Here is a 24,562-nt window from a genome sequence, read left to right on the forward strand (position 1 = left end):
CTTATCTACTTCCTCATACTGATAATGCACTTACTGAAAAAAAAATCCTAGCATAAATTTGCTTTCAGGCTGAAAAAAAATCTGGTGGTAAACTGCGTTTTCAGAGGTCATCTGGGTAAGTTTGAATCAAGTTTCAGGTACAGAGCAATTATTTTTCTCAGCCTCATAAAATTCCACTCAAATAAAACTTCCTGCTCTAAAAAAACACAAACCAAATCAACAAAACAAAACAAAAATGCAGTATAACACTGACAAGACTGAACTTACTTCCCATCTTTTTCCTAAGAAGTAGATGAACTGATCTCTCTGGAACTTAAGAAGCATTTCCATGCATACTAATTACTTCTGATTGAGTATTTCAGCCCAGAAGGCAGTATTTGCAATGATTCAGAAAAATGAAGCCAAGGACATAATCTTACCAAATGGCTTTCAAATACATCTTCAACATTTTTCCACAGCTAGCTCAGTATACATGTAACTGAAACTGTTATCTCAGAAACTATGGCTAGTTGTTGGCATGTGTTTCCACATACACAAAAGCATGCATATTTAATACCTACAGATCTAAGAGGAAAGTGGAAGACAAAGAAACAGTCACACATTCAATGTATGTGATGCCAAATATCTGAGAAGCAAACTTTCTGTAATCTTCTTGAAGTTAGTGAGAAGGGAAGTACTCTGGACATTGCATAGTATAGATAGGATGCTATTTTATGTATATTTAAGAAACTTATTTTAGTCTTGACTTTTTTTTTTTTTAAATAAAAGAAAACAAAGACAAAGAAGTGTTCTGCATTCTGCTGAAAAATCTTTCCCTATGTAAGCTTTTATTTCTAAGAACTGAGAATTATCAACAAGTGTATCTTTAGACAAGAAGTTGCAGACAAATTACATTTTGTCCTTTCCAAGTCTGGTTCTTGTACTTTTGTGCTTATACAGAAAACAGGAAATTCTCTTCATCTCAGTTGTCTGATATGCACAAATATCTGGGCTCAAAGCCTTGACACCAATACTGATTATGGCAGCAATTCATAACTGATTACGATAAAAACAAGAAACCCAAGTGAAACTACTTTTAAATTAACACTGGATCTAGAACTACTTGCCTTATTTGAAGTGCAAAGTATCTATCCAAAGCACAAGAAACATGTCTTTATTCAGTGAAGTTAATCTATTTTGAGCCACCCCTGAAAATCAGATACACTACTCATTATTATCATTCCCAAATTTTGCTGGACATAGATCGGAGTGAGTTTTTTCAGGAAAAACAAGAGGCCATGCATACATTTCCACTGTAACTGAACAGCAGCTCTGATAGGCTGCTGACATAAGAATGCAAAAACAACAGAATTTGAAGGTAAATTATAATAAACATACTTTTCTATTTCAGTCTTTAGATAACATAAAATGACTTTCATATCTGATAATATTATTACTTAGTTCCTTTTGAATTCAGCTTTTATTTTCCTAAAGCAGATCCTAACTGCAGCATATAACAATCTAAATTATTTGCTCACATTTGAGGCATTATTTTAATATGCCTTTATTTCATTACAGGAAAACATATATCAGAAGGCATTTCTTTCTTTTTTAGAAATACAGCAGACTTTTTCTTCCCTGTGAATAATTCAGAGAAAGCCTACATCACCGCATCTGACTTCAAAAGAACAGAAACTGACTCTTTATGACAGAGATATATGTACTGGGGAAATGCCCAAGTCATTGCTCAAAGCATGCCTGTAGCAGTATCATCACTTCTTTCTAGACAGGCACACTAGGCTGAAGCAATGACTTTTCTGTTTTCCTATTTAAACTCAACGGAGTTAAAGTCAAAGTCAAAAGAAAAACTAATATCTGGATTCACTGTGTTAGAGGCACCTTTCTTTTCTAGTGGGTAAGTATAGATTTTAGTGCCACAGGCTGCTCTCTGTTATGCTTACCATAAACCAAAGCCTAATATTTCTAAAAGGAATCCTGAAAGACAAAAAAAAATTCCCAAATACGTGTAGTCATAAACACTTAAAATGTTTACTGACTTTCAGTAACTTCTCTTATCAGCCATCTTTAATTCCAAAGCATGAGACCCTACAACCTGCACCAAACAACCAGATTTTTCCATTGGAAAAGACATCATTGAAGAGGGCTCCTTTAAGTAGGAGCTCATCTTTGTATTGAAGGCACACCACTCAAAGGGCTCCCTCCCACACAGAGGATCTGTAACAACTTCCACAGTGCACTTCCATGTCACTTGTGCTCCCTCCTCCAGCTTCAATGTTCTTACTCAGTTCCTTGGAAAAATGACTGATTTGTATTCTGTACAAAGTTCACTGTACAAGTAGTAACTTCCAAAACCACTACATTTACTATTGTATGATGTAGCAACTCTTTTTTGTCCTGTCTAGATGGCTCAACTGTTATCAACTCTCATTTGTTACTGTTTGTTCCTACGTACTGTTTCTCTTTTTTTTTTACTGATTTTTACTTTCTTTAAGTTTTGATTTTTGTTATGTTAAGTACACCTGAAAATGAGTTTGAGAAGAAAAAATGTGTATCACTACATCTGTGATTTAAGAAAAAAAAAAAAAAAGCCAGGGAAGATCTACACCTCTGTGGATGAAGAAGCAAAAGGATGTTTTTTTCCCCTAGTATTCTGTTCATCAAATTGCTGTTGCAAGTGTAGTTCACTAACTGACATTTTGTCATATTCCTAATTCATATCAACCCCCTGAGACCTCCTGGAAAACTATTTCAATCTACCTCAAAATGGATAGGTTTTTTTTCAAAAGAAACTGCAAAAAGTAATACAAGTAACCATTAAGTAATGCAAAATTAATTTGCCCTAACCAAATACTCTCTTTAAAAAATCTCACGATAATCTCATAAATATCATTACTCATTTATCATTACCATCATCATAAATCATGCATAGGACATCCTAAGTGGTACATCCTTTGGTAACTATCAGTGTTGCCTAACTGAAACAAGTAAGCTCAGTTACTACCATGTTAGCAACATAGCATTACCTTGAGTCACTGCAGAACTTTCCTACATGATCATCAACCGAAGAGGTGGAAATACAAGGCACACCTTACACAGTTTTGATACGCATAATAAAAGCCCATAATGTATTTGAAATGAAAGAAGTTTTTGTTTCAAATGTCAAGTTTTGCACAAATTACAACTACATATAAAGGTGCTAAAATATGTGACACTTAGATGACCAGAACAACCATTATATTTGGAGGTAGAGACAGTCAAGAGAAGCTGTAATTAACTTAAGCTACAGTGACTTTACTGGAGATGCAGAGAACACTAGGAGGAAAAAACACAAGTAGTCTCATGCTACAGTAAAGAATACTTACACTGAAGCTGAAGTAATTTTGTTAATTTAGGTAACATTTGTTGAAAAGATGCTCAGTTTTTTTGTTACAGGATTACTAAATTTGTTATTCTAGGAAAAAAAGCACATAGACAATTAAAGATATTTCTCTGCTTGTAAAATATTACTTTTTGACTATTTTATTAAAAATAAAAAAATCAATTTTATGAAAGAATACAAAGAAAATCTTTTTCACTACCTGTTTATTTCCTCTCTTCCATGCTATACAGCTCTTAGTAAAGAGACGTTTAAAGAAACAAAGATATTCTTTATTATAATGCACAAATTACCAAGAATTAGAATAACTACAATTTCAACGAACTCGCTGAAAAAAGGGAGAAAGACACACACTTGTGCAGGTCTTTGGTCCTGCTGTCAGAGTGGAATGTGTGCAAAAGTGATCAGCACAAGTTTTCAGAGTCTGCTCATCAATCAAATTAAGAGAATCTCAGTAGGCACAAAAAACAAGCAATGCTGCTGTCTACTATCTTGCTATTACCTCTTTCTGCTCCTGCCTACTGCTGTACCAGTATTACAGAAATTAACTACTTTATTCCTACAGGTAATGTCTGAAGAAACCACTGTGAGAATTACAAATATACTTTGACTCTGTATTTCAGTTTCACCTGACTCCTCATGGTTCCCCAGGCTTTTCTGATGCAAACTACGAGACTTGCTTGAAATCAGAAGTTAGGTTCTGGACCTTAGGTTCTGGAGGTCAGTTAAGGCACCAGATTGGGGTGGGTTTTTTGGTGGGTTTTTGTGTGTGTTTTGTTTTTTGTTTTTCCTGGAAAACAGAGCTTTCTCCACAGACTACTTACAATAAAGATTCTCAATGGCTTCAAAATACTTCAAAATAGTCAATCTAAAATCTCAAGATCCATACGTGAGGTCCTAAAGGCATAACTGTGGCACACAGTAACAGGTACAGAAACTACTAGTGTGGAAGAGATATCAAGGATATCAAGACAAACAGTATTGCTAGGTCCATCTAATTATGTGTAATGTGTCCCTCATTAAGGAATCTCAGTAATGAAACAAATCTCACATTTAATTTTTTTAATTCAGTTATCATATATAATTTAAAACTAACTCATTTAATAAAGGATTAAAATACTTACAACCTTTCATCTTTCTTCAACCTTATATGGAAAGCAATTCAAATCCTAAGACAGATTTCAGCAGAGGGCAGGAGAAGTGAAGAGACACTACAACACTGCCACTACAGAAAAACTGGAAAAAGATGGAACTTACATATTGGTTCGAGGCTACCACATTGATTACCAAGTAGTTGCAAGATCAACCACTCAACTTGGAAGAGCCAGATATTATCAGCCATCTATTTAATTTAATACATGCGTACTTCAAAAGGAAAAACATGCTTGGTATCTTTCCACTATACTTGTTAAAACGGCCTTAAAGTTTGGACTTTTTGAGTGTTACGGAATGTGGCCCATTGGCCTGCCTTACCAGACTTTCCAGCCTCTTATTGTGTTATGCCATGGAAATAAAGCAGCTCAAACCGGGACTACTTTCTTCTCAGCACACTTAGTTTTTTCAGCAAGCTGTGAAGACTCTCAACATAAGATCCTCCTGAAACTGTATCACTAGACATTCAGTCTTGATGCATCCATGCTTTGCAGTTAGTTTATGGCGTTAACCATTAATGTTTTGTACAGATACTGCCAACTCAAAGACAGCAAATTAATATAATAAATAATGAGTACTATTCTTCTCTAAGATTTATGACTTTCAAATGTACCAGATTTCACAATTTAAAAAGTAATTAAAATTACTTACATATTTCCTAAATTCAATGCATAGAGTGACCCCTACTGGTCTGCCAGGCTCCCCAGCAAAGATACAAACCGACTAAACCACCACTCCAGGAAGTGAACCCGAGCTAACTTACACAGACAATCCTCAGATACAGACTATACACACACACTCAGCTTCCAGATTGACCCCATGGACTTTTAAACATTCATTCTTTTTCTTATGACAATTAATAAAATAATCAAATGAATGGCTTGTAAAGAACACTTAGCATATAGCACAGTCTATAGCCACATTATTGAGAAACGTTTCAATTTCTTCCAAAAAAAATTCTTGAACACATCCAGCAGAAAAAATCTTCAGTCTACAGAGGTTTTAAATGAGGAAAATGTATAATTTGTGTACTTTCACTATTAAACATGAAGAGTAATTACAACAAGAAACTTCCATGAATCAGACCGTATTTGCTAAACTTTATACATAAAAAGCATGCCCACAGAAGTATCTAGTTATTTTTTTGCTTTAATACGCAATTAACTAGTAACCCAGGTAATCAGTAATGTGCTTTATCACTTAATACATTATTTCATTAACTTAAACAATATTGTAGGAGAATGAGTTCATGATACTGAGTTATAGATGAATAAGAGTATGGCTGTTTTATTTGAAGTGATGAATGTTCTCTTATTTTTTATAAATATATTAGACATATACACATATACTTATGTGTGAAATCAGTACACACTAGGATCAACAACAACTAGAAACCAGCAAAACTTACGCTAAATGTGAATTCTAAGCATATTTCTTTTGACCATTTTAGTAACACACATTACAACATAAAGTACACAGAATATGCCTAAATATTTCTGACTTCATTTCAGCCAAGGCTGATTCCAAGAATCTAGTAAGAGAAAGCAGTGCTTATTTCCACTTCTGAAGGAAATCTTTGCTTAGAAAGCTTAAGCAATAGAAATAGAAATCCCTCCCTCTCTGTGTTTCAATATCTCTGCAAATTAAAAGCAATATTCTGTAGTAAATAAAAATTTCCACTAAAATGTGTCTAAATCAAGTCAGTCCAATGTTGCTCAATATGTGCTCATACTGGGAGCTTACAAAGGATATCCCTTGTCCCCAGTGGCTCAGGAGTAGCTGGAACTCAAAGGCAGAATGCCGACCACATTGCTTTTCAGTGTCAGCAGCAAGCCCACTAGCGTCCTGTCTCTCACTTCTGACCACTAGTCAAGTTGTTGACACAAACAACTGCAGCCAAAAGTTATTTTTAAAATTCCTTCAACCAGTTCTGTCTTGGCACACCAAATCCCTAGATTCAACAGAAGTTCAACATTTTACAGATATTTTATTTTTGGGAGCTATATTAAAATATTTACAATGTTACACAAAGGAGAATAAAAGAAAAAAAAAACCACGTAACATGCTATAAAACATTTAAGAATCCTGTAATTTGGCTTTTTTCTTTTCCAAACTACACAGTGAACTTTGCTATTGTTTGCATTGAAATACATCCACTGCAAAAATATGTATTTAGACATTATTAAGTCAAAAACCCCAAAACCAAACAAAAACAACAAACAAAAACAAAGAAGAAAAGAACACTGAGGGTAAAAGTCAAGCATTCCTAAGTCAGAGAAATCAAGAAATAATGTTGTTCATGTACAACTTAATCAATCCCTTAGGGCTTAACGCCTCAAAAGATAATAAAAAATTCATTTCTCAAGACCTTGGCACTACTTATTGAGTAAGCATTCCAGCATTGTTACGGCTGGTCTTGCTCATGCTTGATGCCAGGCCTGAAGCAAAGGCCTGGTCCACAGGGCTGAACCATGGATTGCACTGGGTTGGATGGAAGCTTCAAAGGTCATCTTGTCTGACTCTACTGCATACTTCCAAACAGATCAGCTTGCCCAGGGCCACCTCAAGTCTGATCTTGAATATCCCCAGGGACAGGGCCTCAACGACATCCCTGGACAACCTGTTCCAGTATTTTACCACTTCCTCCTTATGTCTAACCCAAATCTAGCTTTCTCCAATTTAAAGCTATTGCCCCTCACCCTATAGCCACAAATCTTTCTAAACTGTCCTTTCCCAACCTCCCTGAAGGTCCCCTTCAGACACTAAAACGTAGTTATAAGGTCTCTCGGAAGCCTTTTCCTCTCCAGGCTGAACACCTCCAATTCTTTCAGCTTGTCTTCATAGGAGAGGGGCCCTAGCCCTCTGGTCATCTTTGTGGCCTTTCCCTGGACCCACTCCAGCAGGTTGATGTCTCTTGTGCTGGGGGGCCCCAAAGCAAGACAGAGTACTCCAGCTAAGGTCTCACTGAAGCAGAAAAGAGGAGAAGAATCACCTCTCAATCGATTGGCCATCCTACATTTGATGCAGCCCAGGATGCAACTTGCATTCTGGGCTGCCAAGTGTGCACTGCTGGCTCATGTCCACCTTCTCATCTGCCAGTATCCTCAAGGCTTTTTCTGCAGGGCTGCTCTCAACTTCAACCAAATGCCAAGATGAGTGGTGCATCTGATTCACTTGAGAGAACAGACATCCACAGGGATCTTGACGGGCTTGAGAAGTGGGCCCATGTGAGCCTCATGAGGCTCCAGTATCAATACAGGCTGGGGAACAAAGGGATTGAGAGAAGTCCTATGGAGAACGACTTGGGGGTACTGGTGGATGAAAAACTGGATGTGAACCACCAATGTGCACTCACAGCCCAGAAGAAAAATCATATCCAAGGCACGGCCAGCAAGTCAAGAGAGGTGATTCTCACCCTCTACTCTGCTCTGGTGAAACTCCACCTGAAGTACTACATCCAGCTCTAAAATTTTCAGCACCTGAAAGACATGGAAAAAGACCTGGGAGTCCTGGTAGACAACAGGATGGCTACAAGCCAACAATGTGCCTTTGTGGCTGAGAAGGCCAGTGGCATCCAGGGGTGCATAAGGACGTGTCTCAAGCAGGTCAAGAGAGGTTCTTCTCCTCTGTTCTGCCCTGGTGAGGCTGCACCTGGAGTATTATGTCCAGCCTTGGGCTCCTTGGTTCAAGGGAACTTGAGAGGGTACATCAAAGGCTATGAAGATGATTAGGGGACTAGGGGACTTGAACATCTCTCTTATAAAAGAATGGCTGGAGGCCTCCCGGCTTTTTAGAGAAGACTGAGAGGGAATCTTATCAATGCTTATAAATACTTCCAGGGTGGGTGTCAGGAAGTTGGGGACAGTCTTTCTGCATGGTGCCCAGTGACAGAACGAGGGGTAACAGGCACAAACTTAAACATAGAAAGTTCCATCTAAACATGAGCAGGAACTTTGAGGGTGGCAGAGTACTGAAACAAACTGCCCAAAGAGGGGGGGGGAATCTCCATCTATGGAGTCATTCAAAACCCACCAGGATGCCATTCTCTGCAACCTGTTCTAGATAAACCTGCTCTGGCATAGGGCTTGGGATAGATGATATCCAGAGGTCCCTTCCAAGCCCTATTATTCTGTGATTCTGTGACCTGTTGGAGCAGGTCCAGAGGAGGGCCATGAAAATTATCTAGGACAGCATCTCTACTATGAAGACAGGCTGGAGCTGTTCAGCCTGGAGAAAACTACAGGAAGATCTTTCAATAATTAAGTGGGGCTATAAGAAAGTCAGAGACTTTTTAGCAAGGCCTGTAGTGACAGGAGCGGGGGCAATGATTTTAAAATGTAATAGAAGATATTAGATAGGGCATAAGGAAGAATTTCTTTATGAGGGTGGTGAGACACTGGAACAGGTTGCCCAAGAGAAGCTGTGCATATCCTGTCAGTGGAAGTGTTCAAGCTGTCCCTGCCCATGTTCATGTACACCAGAGAAAGGCACTAAGTCTATTAGAAATCCAAATTTCCTCTTTGTGATACTAGAAAGTAACAATGCCAAAGCTTCAAGCCAGCTTCAGTATCAGATGTACTACTACATCAGGAGCCTGCTCTGATCAAACTACAGCTTTTTATCTGTATTAGTTTCAGTCCTGATCTCAGTACCACCGTGAAAAGCCACACTGTGACTGCACGGGTATAAGAGCTTATTTGGCTGACTTGAGGATTTCCACAGTCAGCTCCTTCTCAGAGTGTGTTCTTATGGCTCTTTGTCTCTTCTGACTCCCACCAGTGGCTGGGAAGTTTGTGCAGGCACTGAGCTCTCAGGTTAAAATCACCCACGAAGATGCTGATTGGAAATCAAAGTTAAATCTCCTGTTACTAGTGCTAGGGTGATCCAGCACTGAGTGCAATGAAAGACCAACTGTCAGCATATGTCAGCCATCAGACAGGGTTACCTGGCTAGTAACTTGCTTTCCCTGGATAGTCGTAAATTAGTCCGCAGTGCTCTTCTGCAAGCTTGCTCATGATCTGTAAATGGAATCATGTTTTACTATCTACAAACTAGAAGAACCGTTGTAATGCAAGAGGTAAAAATGGAACTGTAACTGACGACTGAGTAAATGTTGACTCATGGTGCCTTCTTACCACACTGCCTAACACAGCCTCACCTCGATACATTAATAAATATACAGTCTGTCTGAGTCCTCAGGAAGAAATTGCTTTTCACTGTAATCATACATTTTGCTAGTGACCAAGATTCTTGAATATTTGGGATTTTAAAATAATTTAGCAACAAGCACCCTGCCAACACCAAGGACAGCAGTGAAATACAAGAGTTTATATTTAATGTTAAGATAGAGGCACATCACCATACTGTTGTACATCCAGTATTTTGCACCAAGCCTTATGGTTTCAGGTATTACTTTTGCAGGAGTTGCAGAAGATACTTCAGTGATTTCCCTGGTGTTAAGGGCAAAGAGCTACAACCAAACACGAGTAATAAATTAATTACATACATAAAGAATTAAATAAAGCTAAACTATCTGTACATGTTACTGGCTAAGAGGACTAACATGGCAGATGGCTGAGTACCATTGTGTTGCCTTGCTCTGTCTGTGACTTTCAGCAGAGTACATGGTCTGTGACGCAATGGAGCACATCAGTTCTCAACAAGAAGCCACACGGGAACAAACACACAAGAACTTTACTAGTAGAGAGTCATCACAACCTCCTGCAGTGGGGCAGAGACAAGGTCTGCATTACCAGTGAACATGCAGGAAACATCAGTAAAAGGAGATGACGCTGATCTTGTGAGCACTGAAGCACACACTGACAAGCAGCCACTCATTCCACAAAGTTGAAAGAACATGCTTGACTAATTCATTAACCAACCACAAGACTAGGTGATATTAACAATAAATTCTGCAGAGAGAAGCATGTAACTTCGCAATAACAGTTGTCCTATGCAATACTCTTTTGAAAAATACTATTCTTTGATCAACTCCTGAAAACATTTTGGAGTAAGTAGTACAAACTGCTTGGTTTTGTTCTGTTCTCTCAGTCATTAGCAAACCTGAAAACTGATTTTCCAAACTCCTACAGTTTACTTTCATGCCTCTTCAGATGACAGAGGATTATGGTGCTCTTCAGGTGTTAACTGTGGCAACAGCTTCCACATGGCTTTTTCCTCCTGCAAAAACGCATCCATCTCCATTTTCAACTGACACATAAGGTTTGGCTAAGCAACCAATCTAGCCACCTCTAATAAGCTACCCATCCAGAAATTTAAACATTTAGAAAGCTATCCTTTTATAGCAGATATTACAAACACCACTGAGTGTACTGTGGTAAGACTGGCACTAGTTTTTTGCAGTTTCTTGAGTGGCTTGTAGAGGAAGATGTTATTCCTAATGTTCTGTACCTCCCTTCATTGCTGTGTACATTCACAATTATGAAAACAGACATGAGTGGTTCAATTCTGAAATACTAACCAAGATAAATATTGAACATAAACATTTTACTGAGTAATATTAGCAGTGTTTAAAAAAAGAAAACAAACAAACAAACAAAATCTGATGTGACAAGTCCACTCCAAGCACTGCTACCACTTCAATATTTAATGCTGGGAGCAGAAAAGAACAGGATGAACTTGCAAAAGGCTTTCGATTAAGATAACAAATTATGTTTCTTCTCCCACATGCAGAAACAGAGATGGAGAAGTTCATCACTGCTTCAGCAACTGTTCCTGTGTGAGCTGCTCCTAAAATTCTCAGGAGAACAGAGCTACTTTGGGTGAATTTTTAAGGGTTCTAGAAAGCCACAGAATCTCTAACTTTTAAGAGGCAAGGGGATGGACACAGGTAAAACTTTTGAAATAATACAAAGGATATTGCCAAGTGTCAAGGAAAGCTCACAAAAGGAAGATCGAGGAAGACTGCCGGGAGAGGGTCAGCTGGGCTTTAGAATGTTCACACAATTTGCTTACATATTTTTTTTCTGCATAATATTGTCCATTACTGAAAGACCTCAAGTCTATTCACACTGCTGCCTCCAAGCAGGACTGATAACACTATTCCTGCTCACACAGATAGAGTTTCCATACCCTTACCCACTCCCGAAGGGTATTCTGATGCTGCAGTATCTTAACTACTCAGCACCATTTCATAATTAGTTTTTCATACTACTAGTGGATAGAACAGGAAATTGCACAGCATAGGAACATATCATCTTCAATCCACTGACTGACTACAGCCTCCTTTTTTTCAGCAGCCTTTTATGTTAGTGAGGACTGTTATGAAGTTCCTGCTCAGTGTATTCTTTTCAATCTAAACAGACCATGGTGTATTTCATTCTTCACACTGATTTAAGATACAGAAACCAGAGTAAGACATCATATTTCCTTCTACGCTGCCTTCTCCTGTGCACATTTTTTCCCACACACTCATGTTTCCTGGAATGCAGTAACCTGAAATTGTACATAGTACTCCAGACTTAGTATACACTTCTTATCATGATTGACCTCTTTTTTACATTCACCTGCTGAAACTTCAATATGCATTTGCTTTTCTTGCAACAGCATGACAACACTGAGATGGCCGTCTTGCAATGAATGATAAGCCCCAGATCCTTTCAGGAGTATCTGTTACCTAATGTGTTGGCTCTTACTCTGTGCTACTGATTATTTTTTTACAAATACAGCACCTGACTCCACTTCCTATTGTATTAGCACCCTGTTTTTCTTAAATAATCCTTCCAACTGACAAAAATTAGTTTTAATTATATTCTTGTTCTCCAGCGTGACTCCACAGTCAGTCCACCATGGTGTTGATGGCAAATTTAAATGAGGAGACTTTTACTCTCTTACCCAGATCATTAACCCACCAACTCATAAGCGATGTATATGTGATCATTAACCCACCAACTCATCTTTGCAATACAACCCAATAAATCCCCAGTTGTTGACATATGCCTGTGCTCTGCGTGTCAACAGCCACACATGCACAAACCCATGAGGGTGTATGATATCTATGTTCTGCGCCTGGTCAATACCAGGTGATTACACTGACCACAGTACTTTGTTGGTTTGGATGTTTGGTTAGTAGCAATGGATTTAGATTGCCATCAGCACAAACAAAATCTGTGTTAGCAGCATGCTCACTGGATTTAACTTGCACTTTCCACAACCAACCACATATTTTAAGTCAGACGTACAATTAAGCTTTATTACTGATGCACCAACACACATAAGCTGGCACACTGCAAAAATCTGTATTGTTTTAAGAAATCATTCTACAAAAAACTCCACCGAAAAATAGAAGCAAAACGTACTTTCAAAAATTGGTCTACATCATGCATAAAAAGAAACTTCCCATATTTTTTTCATGTGCAATACTGAACAGCAAGTTTTGATCCCAACCCAGAACTGAGGAACTGTGTAACACAACACTATTTTCCTGAATATATTTATAACAGGAAACACAAAAATGCAGGCTTATTTTAAAATTTTGCTTAGCTATGCAAAGCTGCTAAGCAAATGTGGAAGCTACAGTGAGAAAGCAAGTAGCAGGAGTGCACAGACTTGCTAGCGGGGTGCTCAGAGTTACACTGCTGTCAGTAAATCCCTAGGTAAAACTAAAAAGAAATAGTTTGTGCTCAAGCATTTTTATAAATTCCTCAGAGATACCATAAATATTAATAACAACATGTTTTAAACCAGTCTGTTAAATATTAAGGCATGTGCATGTATGCTATACTAATATACGACAATTGAATAAAAAACTGCTCTTCCCATAGGATTCACTAGAAGGGCACTTTTTCTGGCTCTCTAGAGAAATCCTTGTTAACCCAAACTAACATGGTTTAAATAACAAGATTCAATGATCTGGCTGTTTTTAAGAACAGATTACTGACACGGGTTTGAATGTTTCTTAGACAAAATGAGTAACATTAACACTTTCACATTAATCGATTGGTGTCAGCAGAATTCTGGAAAGCCATGATGCAGGCTCCAACACCAAAGCAGTAATCAATTAAGGAAGTCAGCTGAAAAAAATGATGTAAAGATCAGAGTTGTCAATGGCAAAATAATCTCATTTCAGTGGTGTCAAGAAGAGTAAAAAAAACCCATGTACTTACTTCATATTGAAGAAAACAAACTATACCAAACAAATATTTAGCAATCCAGTAATTTTCAAATAACTATTGCAATTAAAATATTTGAAGAAATTCTTCAGGAATCTATATTCCAGACCATATTTATATAACTTTATACAAGACAGATTTCAGTGTAAATTGTACAAACTTTTTTTTAAATGATACTAAACAACACACTTGCTAAATAAATTATTACTAATTTGTACAAACAATTCACAGAGAGCAAAACACAAAGGAAAAAAAAGAAAAAGGTTGAGCAGTGGAAATTAGATCATATTTTTACACATCTTGCATGCTTTTCTTGAAGAAAAAAAGCCACTGATTTTGAGCTATTTTATCTGTAAACAACTCTTAAGCACAAAAAACACTGCTTTTTTGAGCTGCTAAGTTCTCGAACCTGCTGAGTTAGCAAGGATGTCCACAGTATGGTGTTGAGAAAGAGAGCGTTAAATACCACTCAAAATAGGGTTCTCATTTCTCCATACTCTTTGTTTGGCTATCACCATCACGAGGGCCTCTACCATGCTACATGCCATAGAAAGCTACCTGACACAATCTGTAGTGCATTCTTTACCTTCCACAAGCAAACCATCAGAATCTATTAAAATTACTTTACGCCGATAGCACTAGAGACATGACAAATCACAGGCCAAGAGTCAGATACCAAAGAATGTGTCTCAGGGCGTTGAGGCCAGGCCCATTTGCAAGCAAATGATATTGTGTGAAGCTGGCATGCTCAGTGCATGACAAACTGATGCAATTTCGGTACTGTCGGAGAAGCTGGGTGAGATTTCTCTGATGCTGGCTACGCTTAGTGTACAGAATTGTGCAGAGTTCCCAGATTTGAATCACTTGGGGCCGGAGAGGGCTTCACTTGACAAGCCACAAATAATTACACTACACTCTTTCTATTGTACTCTATTATTTTGCCTCTTATCTCTAGGCTTTGAGCACTCATGAACAAGCAAGGTCGCTTCTATTTTGACCATGATGCACAAAACATTGTTCTTTTGTGATATGATAAATAAAACACAGCCCTGCAGACTAAACATTTTTATCAGGTCCATTTTCCACTTTTATAAGCAACAACAACTTTGGGAGCTTGTTAGAAAAGTAGAGGTTGGAAATAACCATGCAGGCAAGTTCATGAGCTTTTCACTTAAGAGTGTGATACAGCTATCTCCTTATTGTAAAAACTCATTTGAGAAATGGGGCATTATGTTCTTAGCCTGTAACAGATAACAGTTATATCTGTGATTACTATAAGCAGGTTTTTACCCCCTTTCAAATCAGCAATTTTTGACAATTTAGTTGGAGAGTGCCAAAAAATAGTTTTGAATGTGCAGCATTTTGTGAGTTCTCTCCCAGACCAAAACTACAGTAACTGCATTTTCTGTATCATTTCACAACATGTATTATCTAAACACCAAGATAGTTAGGAAAGTTTTGTGTTAGTGGTAATATCCTGGCCAATGAATTTAAAAAGTGCAATGATATTCGTAACAGTCACAGTCTGGAGGAAAAAACCAAAACAACAAAAAACCAACTAAACATACATATTTTCTTAATTTACAGAACAATTTCTTCTTTCAGTAAAAACTCCCTTTTTTTTTCCTCTCATGGTCTAGGCAAAAATCAAGCTTTTAATTCAGAGTTCCATATTAGAAACCAGATTGTAACAGGTTTTTTCAGCCTTAAAACTATATTTTCCAAACCATCTAGTAGTGAAGGAAAAAAGTTCCAATATGAAGACTAAATACATTTAGAGAAAAAATTATTCTACCAAGTACCTTAAACCTGTTTCCAATTCCCTTTATTTTCCCCAAAAATACACATTAACAAATAGGCACCAAAATCTAAAAGGAAAATTTTAAAGGACTTCTTAGCTGCAAGTGCCAGTCTTTTGTAATTCTCTTACTTAGTCTCTAATTCAAACCAACATAAGTATTGTTGTATTTGAGAAGAGACAATTTCTACTCTCAGTAATACTCCTACCAAGTTCTTAACAAGTTGTTTTAAAACACATCTAAAAATACCCTTTCCCTCTTAGCAACTGGCACTAAGAATTTATGGCAGAACCTGGAAGTCTGAGATCATAACATTTCTGCCATGGGAAGGTAAAACCAAAAGGAATGAATTTTGATATAGAGAAGAAACATGGAAAGGAAAAAAACCCAAACAGCGTACACACCTGTACTTCAGAATCTACTGTGTCAAACAGGAATTTTTAAAACACGCAAAAGAAACAGTGAAAATATTATACTCTGATCAATCATACATCCACATTCTAAGCACTCTGCAAAAGGAAAGGCTTCTTTCTACTCTATACCAAAAATAGATGTTTTAGATTCTTACCGACTTTTTATGCTCCCTCACTACAATGTCAAAATGGAAGCTAGGTACTTACAGGGAAAATGGATTTTAAATTAAAATCTGGCTCTTAAATGTTCTCTAACCTGCTTTTAAGAATGGACTGTTTTGGAGCTTCATGTAGCATATGTCAGCACGGGATACAATTTTTCTTAGAATTTCAAAGAAATCAGAAAAGCAAGAGGCTAACATATTTGTTGACTTCTAAGGGCATTCAGCTCCAAATTTTGCTGGCATTTTTTTCATGAATATTCATTTCTTCAAATCTTTAAAGCAAAGTAAATATTTTTACAACATTTCCTGGCATTACTACAAATCTCCTTGCTTATTAATTTATGAATAATGGACATAGTCCATATGTTTCCACATCGCAAAAGAACAAGGAAGTTAGACTGTAATCACCATCACAGCTTAACTATAAGGAAGACATAATACCAAAAGAGCTTGATTGCTAATTAAAGAGTATGAAAGGGAATCTGCATGCAAAGAAACAGTCTTGTGCAAGACCAGAAATAAAAGTAGTTAGCAGAACTACATATGGTCACTTTCCATAAAACTAATTTGTTATAATCAATACAAACTTGCAGCAGAACAATTGCTTGTTTCACCACATCATCAAGAGTGTTGGTGCTTACGTTAAAGATGATAAGAAAGCTTTAAATTTCATTCATTTCCAATTTGGAGATACTGCAGCACATGAATACCTTTTGCCCTGGTATAAAAAGGGAATTGATTTATAAGAAGTGAATCAATTACAGGAGAGACAAAATAAATAATAAAATAATGAAGATTAGTAATGCTTATCTCATGGTTTTCAAGGAAGACTAATAAGAAAAAAGGCTTTAAAAATGCTTATACCATTTCCATTATATTGAAGAACTGAGTAATCACATAAAAATACCACCATTTTGGATAGATATCATGTTTCCCCAGGTAAACAACTACTACCAAGTGCAGGCAATACCTTTCAAGAGTGATTTTCAAAACTCTGTGTACCCTGTACACAACTCAGCTGTCACCTAGAGACCCTGGTCTTAACTGAGACCCATAAACACTGTGACATACAAATAAATAATACACTAACTGGAAGATGCAGTGGAGGTTTGGCTGTCATTTCCTATAAACTACTTACTCTTAGCTACACTGGTGGCAGCTTCATCATCCAAAAGCATCCTCTCTGACTTAGTATTTATACATTTTTAGAACTGAAGGTTATTTTGAACAGGAGGTGGAGCTCTCACTGCATCAGCAGAAGAATAAGAGGAAATACGTTTTGTTTAGTGGAACTGAGCTAGATATTGTTCCTTTCTCATGGTATGCATTTTGTGTCCCATCTTATTTCAAAGCCTAAAAGTACCCAAGCATGGCTTTTAATAAAGTGTTCACTTTATTAAACACTTTATTAAAAAAAACCCACTTTATTAAGAAAAAAAGGAAAAAAGGAAAAAGAAGGAACAATCACACAATGTTTATTGCTTTATGAAATGCGAAATGTTATTAACATGATATACAGTTGAAATAATAATACTAAAAACTGTTCACAAAAAGCGAGTATCTGTGTTCTGCCTACAAGATCTTTAACATTAGGACATCCAAGAATAGTTTGTTAACAGACTACATACACTTCTTGTTTCATTTCCCATTAAAATTAGAATGCAACTTTCAAAAAGATTGAAGACACTTCTGCTTTGTCACCAAAATTCCCTTCCAGAATGCTCTACAAAATGCTGGTTCAGCTTTCCCGAAGCCACAAAATGTTCAGTCTTACAGAAAACTGAAAACAAAAAGCTGACACAAGTTCTCATGTAATTCTTGTAAATGGGAGAAATACTAGTTCCTTACAGTAAGTGTATTCAAAATGCAGGAGCTGGAAAATCTCCCTTAGCACACTCCCGTGGTGCATAGCTAACAAAGGATTATCACTGTACCCTAACACAGCACTGAAATTCTACCATCAAGTGCTCTGCCACACAAGCCTTCTCCTCACTGACAGGGCACCAGGAGGACCCTTCTTCACTTTGGCAGGACTGGGATGAATCTCACTAAACTTTGTCCTCAGTAGCCTATTAAGAAACAAAATTAGGTCACTATACTGCAGTATAAAGTTCCCTCAATTTATTTCTTGTGAATTCAAAGATAATCATTACAAAACTCAGCCTCCATACAAGTTATCTTTTACATTCCTCTACACAAAGATTTCACAAAGGAAGTTAAAAGGAGAGACAGCTAAGATCAAAGAGCATGTAAATTAGCAGCACAGACAACACTGTTTACAAAGCCTGCAAAAATTAAAACCTCTAAGTAGGTGGGTATCTGGTATTTTCCAATGGGTAATTTTAAATTGTAATGGTTTGAAGAACTGTCATTCAAAGTTTCCAATTATTCTTAAAAAATCCATAATTTGTTATTAAAAAGTCAGCTTTCTAAAACTGCTTCTGTGATACTAAATTACTATGTCACTGCTGTAGGCAAAAAACACATCTTCAGCTTCTTCAGGACTCAATAGTCACCTAACATAAAAAATATCATATATTGAGATTCTAAGATAACTTCATAAATGTCATGACATTGATGACTAATTATCAAGTAAACCTGGAATGAATTCCATCAGACATTAAAAAGCTGAAAGACCAATTAATGTGTGTTACAGTTACATAAAATGGGAGAGGTCTATTACAGCTTCTCTCATGTTGCATTTTGAAGTCTGATGTGTTCTTACTCCAGGGAAGTAAAAAAAAAAAAAAAAAAAAAAAAAAAAAAGCTCAACACTATTCATAAATACCATGACTTGATGCTGTACAGACAGATAGACAGAAAACACCAGAAGCAGTTAAGCATGAATCCTCTGATGAAATAATTTCATCAGCAGTATCTACTTATTACAAAGTTTTACCACTATTATCTCTCAGTGACAGTGAAACTCAAGCATATCATTATTGTGATGCAGTTTTAAAGGCTCTGCTACTCCCTATCTTTCTGAAAATGTAATTTCTTCATCAAAACTATGAATCAGATTTTGGGAGAAAACTGGGCAACAGATGTTTTAGTTACGGTTTACTGACAGAGTGTCAACTGTTAGTCTTTCAGGTGGTAAACTGACATAGGCGATCATGCTGCTGCTTCTTTATCCTACTCCTGACCCCCCTCAGGAATACATCAAAAGTGATTTCTTTCTTGGAGAAAACTTCTGTGGCCCTTTCCACTAGGATTTCACAACTACGAATTAGGGAGGAGTTGAGCAATTGCACAATAATTAGAGATCACTGGAGCTATATGTCTCTATTTAATCTGTCTACACCCTGAAGTAGATGAAACACACAAAAAGGGAAATGGCTTTAACTGAATGTTACGTATTCAGTCAGATACTCACTTTGATTTTACCTCATTCCAAATTTCTGCCTTAGCTGCCTTTACGTGCATTAAAAATCCTCCATGTCTTCCCTGATATTCCTCAAGTTCCTGACGCATACCAAATGATAAGTTTCATATTACTTTCTTGAAGTCTATCAACAGGAAAACTGACTGAATGGAAGAAATTTAATCATCACTACTGACAAACACATAAGTTAACAAAAAGCATAAAAAACCCCCAGTATTTTCAATAGCAGCAATCTTTGGACTACATTATTAGGTCTGTTTCTTCCACTAATACATGCCCCTTCATTGGAACCAAAAAAAAAAAAAAGCCCCAATAGTTAAAATAGCATTTTTCTGACATCACAGAATCATTGGCATCTGTCAAATTACTTTTTCTCCTCCCATCTTTATATGCAGGAGAGAAAATTATCTGTACAGACCTACTCTAACTCCCTCTTGGAGTAATCAAGACATTTAAAAATTCTCTATGAAGACACTGAGACAACTTAAAAAGTCTAAGTGATGTAACAGATGTAATTTTTCTGTTTAAATTCCTTAAATTTGGAGTAACTGGACTTGTCACTGATTTCAGTAGGACTTGTAACACAAGGCAACATATGGTGAGCTAGTACAAGCAAGACTGGTAAGCAAGAAGCCTTCATACTGGCAGACTGCATGCTCAAGACACATAGTGCCTGTTAAGATTTTTTGAAACTACCAAATTAACACAGCCCAGAGACTCAGTAAAAGGATTAGAATAGTAATGTTTCAAAGTGTTTTTACATAACTCATTCACATGATCAATCCCTCCATGCTTTATAACCCCATCACTTCCTATTGTGGCTTATACTTAGGCTTCAAATGGAAGAACATACAACAAACTCCCCTTTTTGACTCACAGTAACAGTAAAGAATGCTGAAATACATAAGTTATACCAAACTTTAAGGTTCTTGTAGTTTTATACTTCCATAAGCGAGAGTATAGCCTAGTAATATCACTGCTTCTACGGAGGTAAAACTCTATGGACTTCCAAAAAATCCATAGTTCTTTAGGATCTGACATGCCGTATCTTACTTTCAAAACATTTGCAACTCCAGGAGCAATTTGGGGAGTAGTATTGGAAGTGTTAATTAAAAACGTACTAAGCACATGTGTCACTCAAGTATGCCCTCTGCTCTACAACACATTTAAATGTGTGTCACCTTGACCTGCAATATACCACTGTAAAATTTTTCTGGTCAATATAAATCAAATGTACACTAATTTATTCAGTAAGTTTCCTAGCATCTGAATCAACATTAGAAATTTAACTAGTATTTATTATTCTGTTATTGATGAAAGGAGCATATTTAAATGATAACAAGAACACATGGGTGTCATTTCGAAGTTGAATTGTTCTCTAGGGACATCCTTAGTAAGCATCTACATTTAAAGGTCATTCGCTGCCAAATTATGAACAACTGTTGCATTTATTAGCACAGGCTCAATAGTTTGGAAGGTAGTGTCATCAGTTTAAGCTGACAATGAGATCTAATTGTTCACAAGGAAAACAGACATTTTCTTATTCTGTGTTTCATCTTTTTATATATATATTCCAAACAAAAATGGAACAAGTGCAACTTTACTTTTTTTTTTTTTTTTTAGTGGGGGAAGGGGTTGTGGTGATGGATAAAAAGTCTTTGAAGGTTTTATATCAGAGTGCTTCAGTAAAGCCACACTCCTGAAACAAAACTGAAAGAAGCATATTTCCCATTTACTATGTTGACAGAGCCCTATTGACAGTGTTGCATTATGGACTTTTTCATAATTTTTTTTTGCTCAATCCTTTCTTTCCCTAAACTGATCTTTCAGTGGTCAACACTCTATAATTTATATAATTTATATTCCCTTTGAAGCTAGGGAGAAGTTTCTGGTTTCTGTGGCAAGTCACTTCCACACTCTCCACTGAATTGAATCCTGCTTCTAACAGCTAGCTCATGGCTGAAGGGTCTCTGCCCATTCCACTGTCCTAGTTCTGCCTAGAAATTAATCTGAAACAATGGGGTTCAGGGAAAATAAGAGAAAACAAACCAGTAAGCTGGTAATGAGCTTCCTTAAACAAAAGGACAAATGCTCTTTTTGAGTCTTTCCTTCTCAGGCAGTGAGAATATGAAGTGGCAGGCTGAATCCAAGACAAATTGGGTTCTGTTCATCTACAGATAAGGAACCAGAAACCCAAATATGTCAGGAAAATGTGTTTCGGTACCCATGATGAGCCGCTGTAAAGAGGAAGGAGTCTCCTTCCAGTCTCTCATTGCATGCAGAAGGTCACCACCATCACTGTTTCTAGCACAGAAGCTAGAATGAACATCACCACACTTCTCAAAAACTCCTTCTTCAACCCCGTTTTTATGCAATGGCCTCTGCCAGTCACAATGCAAAAGACACCCTCTGTAATTCCCTGACGTGTTACTGCTGGGGAGCTAGCATGTAGGCAATCTTCTTCTACCTGTCGCAAGATCCGTTGTCCTTTTCTCCTATTAATCATATCATCTCTGATACCTTGTTTCAGGTACTCAAAAAAAAAAATCCAACCAAGTATCACTTCTGGGATAGAGAACAGCAAAAGATCGACTGTGTAAAGTAGCACTCAGATTCATGGCATGGTTTTCGTTGGAAAGGATGTTTAAAGGTTTAGTTCCAAACTCTCTGCACTGAGCAGGAACATTTTCACTAGCCTGGGCTGCTCAGAGTCCTTCCAACTTGACCTTCAATGTTTTCAAGTTCAGGAAATCTATCACCTTTCTGGGCAACCTGCTTCAGTGCCTCACCAATCTCATTACAAAAAATTTTTTCCTTACATCTAGTCTCAATCTTTCAGTTTAAAAATCATTACACCTTCTCCTATCATAACAAGCCCTGCTAGAAAAGACTGTCTCCATCCTTCTTAGGATTCCCTGCAAGGCCACAGAAATGGTCTCACCAGACCCTACTGTTCTCTGCGGTGAACAAACCCAACTCTCTCAGCCTGTCATCACAGGAGGGGTGCTCCCAGCCCTCAGATCATTTCTGTGGCCCTTCTCAGGATGCATTCCAACCGGTCCATCTCTTTTGTGTGCTTAAGACACCAGAGCTGAGCATGGTACTCCACGTGGGGTCTAACCAGAGGAGACTCAAAGGGTAAAATCACCTCCTTTACCCTGCTTGATTACACTCCTTTTGATGCAGCCAAGGATATGGTTGATCTTTTGGGCTGTGAGCACACATTGCCAGCTCATGTCCAGTTTTTCATTCATTAGTAACCCCCAAAGTCGTTCTCCACAGGGCTGTTCTTAATCCCTTCATCCCCCAGCCTGCACTGGTACTGAAGCTTGCCCTAACCCAGGTGCAGGACCTTGTACTTGGCCTTCTTGAACCTCATGATCACATGGAACCATTCCTCAAGCTTGTCCAGGTCCCTGTGGATGGAATCCCCTCCCTCAGGTGTGTTAACTACACCAGTCAGTTTGGTGTAATGAACAAAATTCATGACAGTGCACTCAATCACACTATGTCACTGAGGAAGATATTAAACACCACTGGTTCCAGTACAGGCCCCTGAGTGACACTATGTGCAACTGATCCCCATCTGGACATCGAGCTGTTGACTGCTAGCTGCTACATGTGACCATCCAACCAATTCTTTATCTGCTGAGTAATCCACACCCATTAAATCTTTCTCTCTCCTATTTAGAGAGAAGCATGTTATAGTGCACCATATCAGAGGCCTTACAGAAGTCCAAACAGATGATATCCATAGGTCTCCTCTTGTCCCCTGATATAGTTATACCATTATAGAAGACTACTGGGCTGTTCAGGCAGGACTTACCCTTGATAAAGCCATGCCGGCTGTCTCAAATCACCTCCCTGTACTCCATAGTTTCTAGGAGGGTCTGTTCCATGATCTTGCTAGACACAGAGGTGAGTCTGACAGGTCAATTGTTTTTTCTGCCTTCCATAACAACAGGCATGATGTTGCCCTTTTTCCAGTCACTGAGGCCTTCACCTGACTGCAATGCCTTTTCATATACAATGAAAAGTGGCCGGGCAACTAGATCAGTAAACTCCCTCAGGACTCTGGGATGCATCTTATCAGATCCAATAGACTTGTGTGTGTTCAGATTCCTCATGTGGTCACAAACCTATGTTTTTCTTAAAGTGGGAAGGATTTTGTTCCTCCAGTCCCTGTCTTGGAGTCCATCAACTGAGGAAGTGTAGGAAGAGAGCCTGCAAGTGAAGACTGAGGCAAAGAAGCACCTCAGTCTTCTCCTTGCCCACTGTTACCAGTTTACCAGTTGTGCTCATCAGAGAGGTACTGTTTTGAATGTTAATACTATACATAAGACTAATGATGCAAAAATAACTTAACTACCAATATATTTTCAAAGGAAAAAACACACTTCACTCAGAAACACCACTCTAGTCCAGGACTACACCCATCTGCTTTAATTTGAAGGTTACAATTCAAAGAGATTCAATACTTCAGTGTCACTTCCTCTGCTTATCTCAATTTTTCTAATTTCATCAGATTCAGGTAGCACAGAACTGGTGAAACACCTACTTAATCACAAAGTCGTCTGCACTCTGCAGTCCCCACTTACTTGAGAGAAACAGGTCTGCAGTAATCAGTAGCACTGTAGTAATCAACCATTTTCACTTTCAAAATAATTTTCTCGAAACACTTCCAGAAAGATACAATATAATTTCTGATTTATCTGAAGCATACACAGCTTAACATTATTTAAATAAATAAATAAACATTTCCCAGGGTTGACATAATTCTTTTTCAAGAAATAAAACAGTATTAAAAATGTACAGCGCTATTTTAAAAAAGTCTATTTGTGTGAAACACACATCTTAGAAATTACTGTTATTTCAACTAACTCACTCAAATTGGGACATGCTGGCATCAGTTTGTGCTATCGTAAACACACTCAATCAGAATTATTTTAAAGCTAGACATGTTGTAGAGGGCAATTTGCATTTAAGTTCAACTAAGAGGCTGCAATGTTAATGCAGTTACACCCCCATATTAGCACATATGCAGTGGTTTATGAGGCTTGTAAATACTTGCTAGTACTGAGGAGCAAAGAATACACTTGCTTTATGCAACTCTGCCTCCGTGGATCAATCTTCAGATAATTC

General features: G+C 37.6%; 1 protein-coding gene across 1 annotated transcript in view; it reads right to left on the reverse strand.

Moving 5' to 3' along the window:
- The window catches only part of SNX24 (sorting nexin 24), a 96,297-nt gene that overhangs the window by 70,602 nt on the left and 1,133 nt on the right, over positions 1–24,562 (reverse strand). The gene's annotated exons all lie outside the window — the stretch shown is intronic.

The sequence above is a fragment of the Indicator indicator genome, chromosome Z, assembly GCF_027791375.1.
Source record: "Indicator indicator isolate 239-I01 chromosome Z, UM_Iind_1.1, whole genome shotgun sequence".
Classification (NCBI taxonomy): Eukaryota; Metazoa; Chordata; class Aves; order Piciformes; family Indicatoridae; genus Indicator; species Indicator indicator.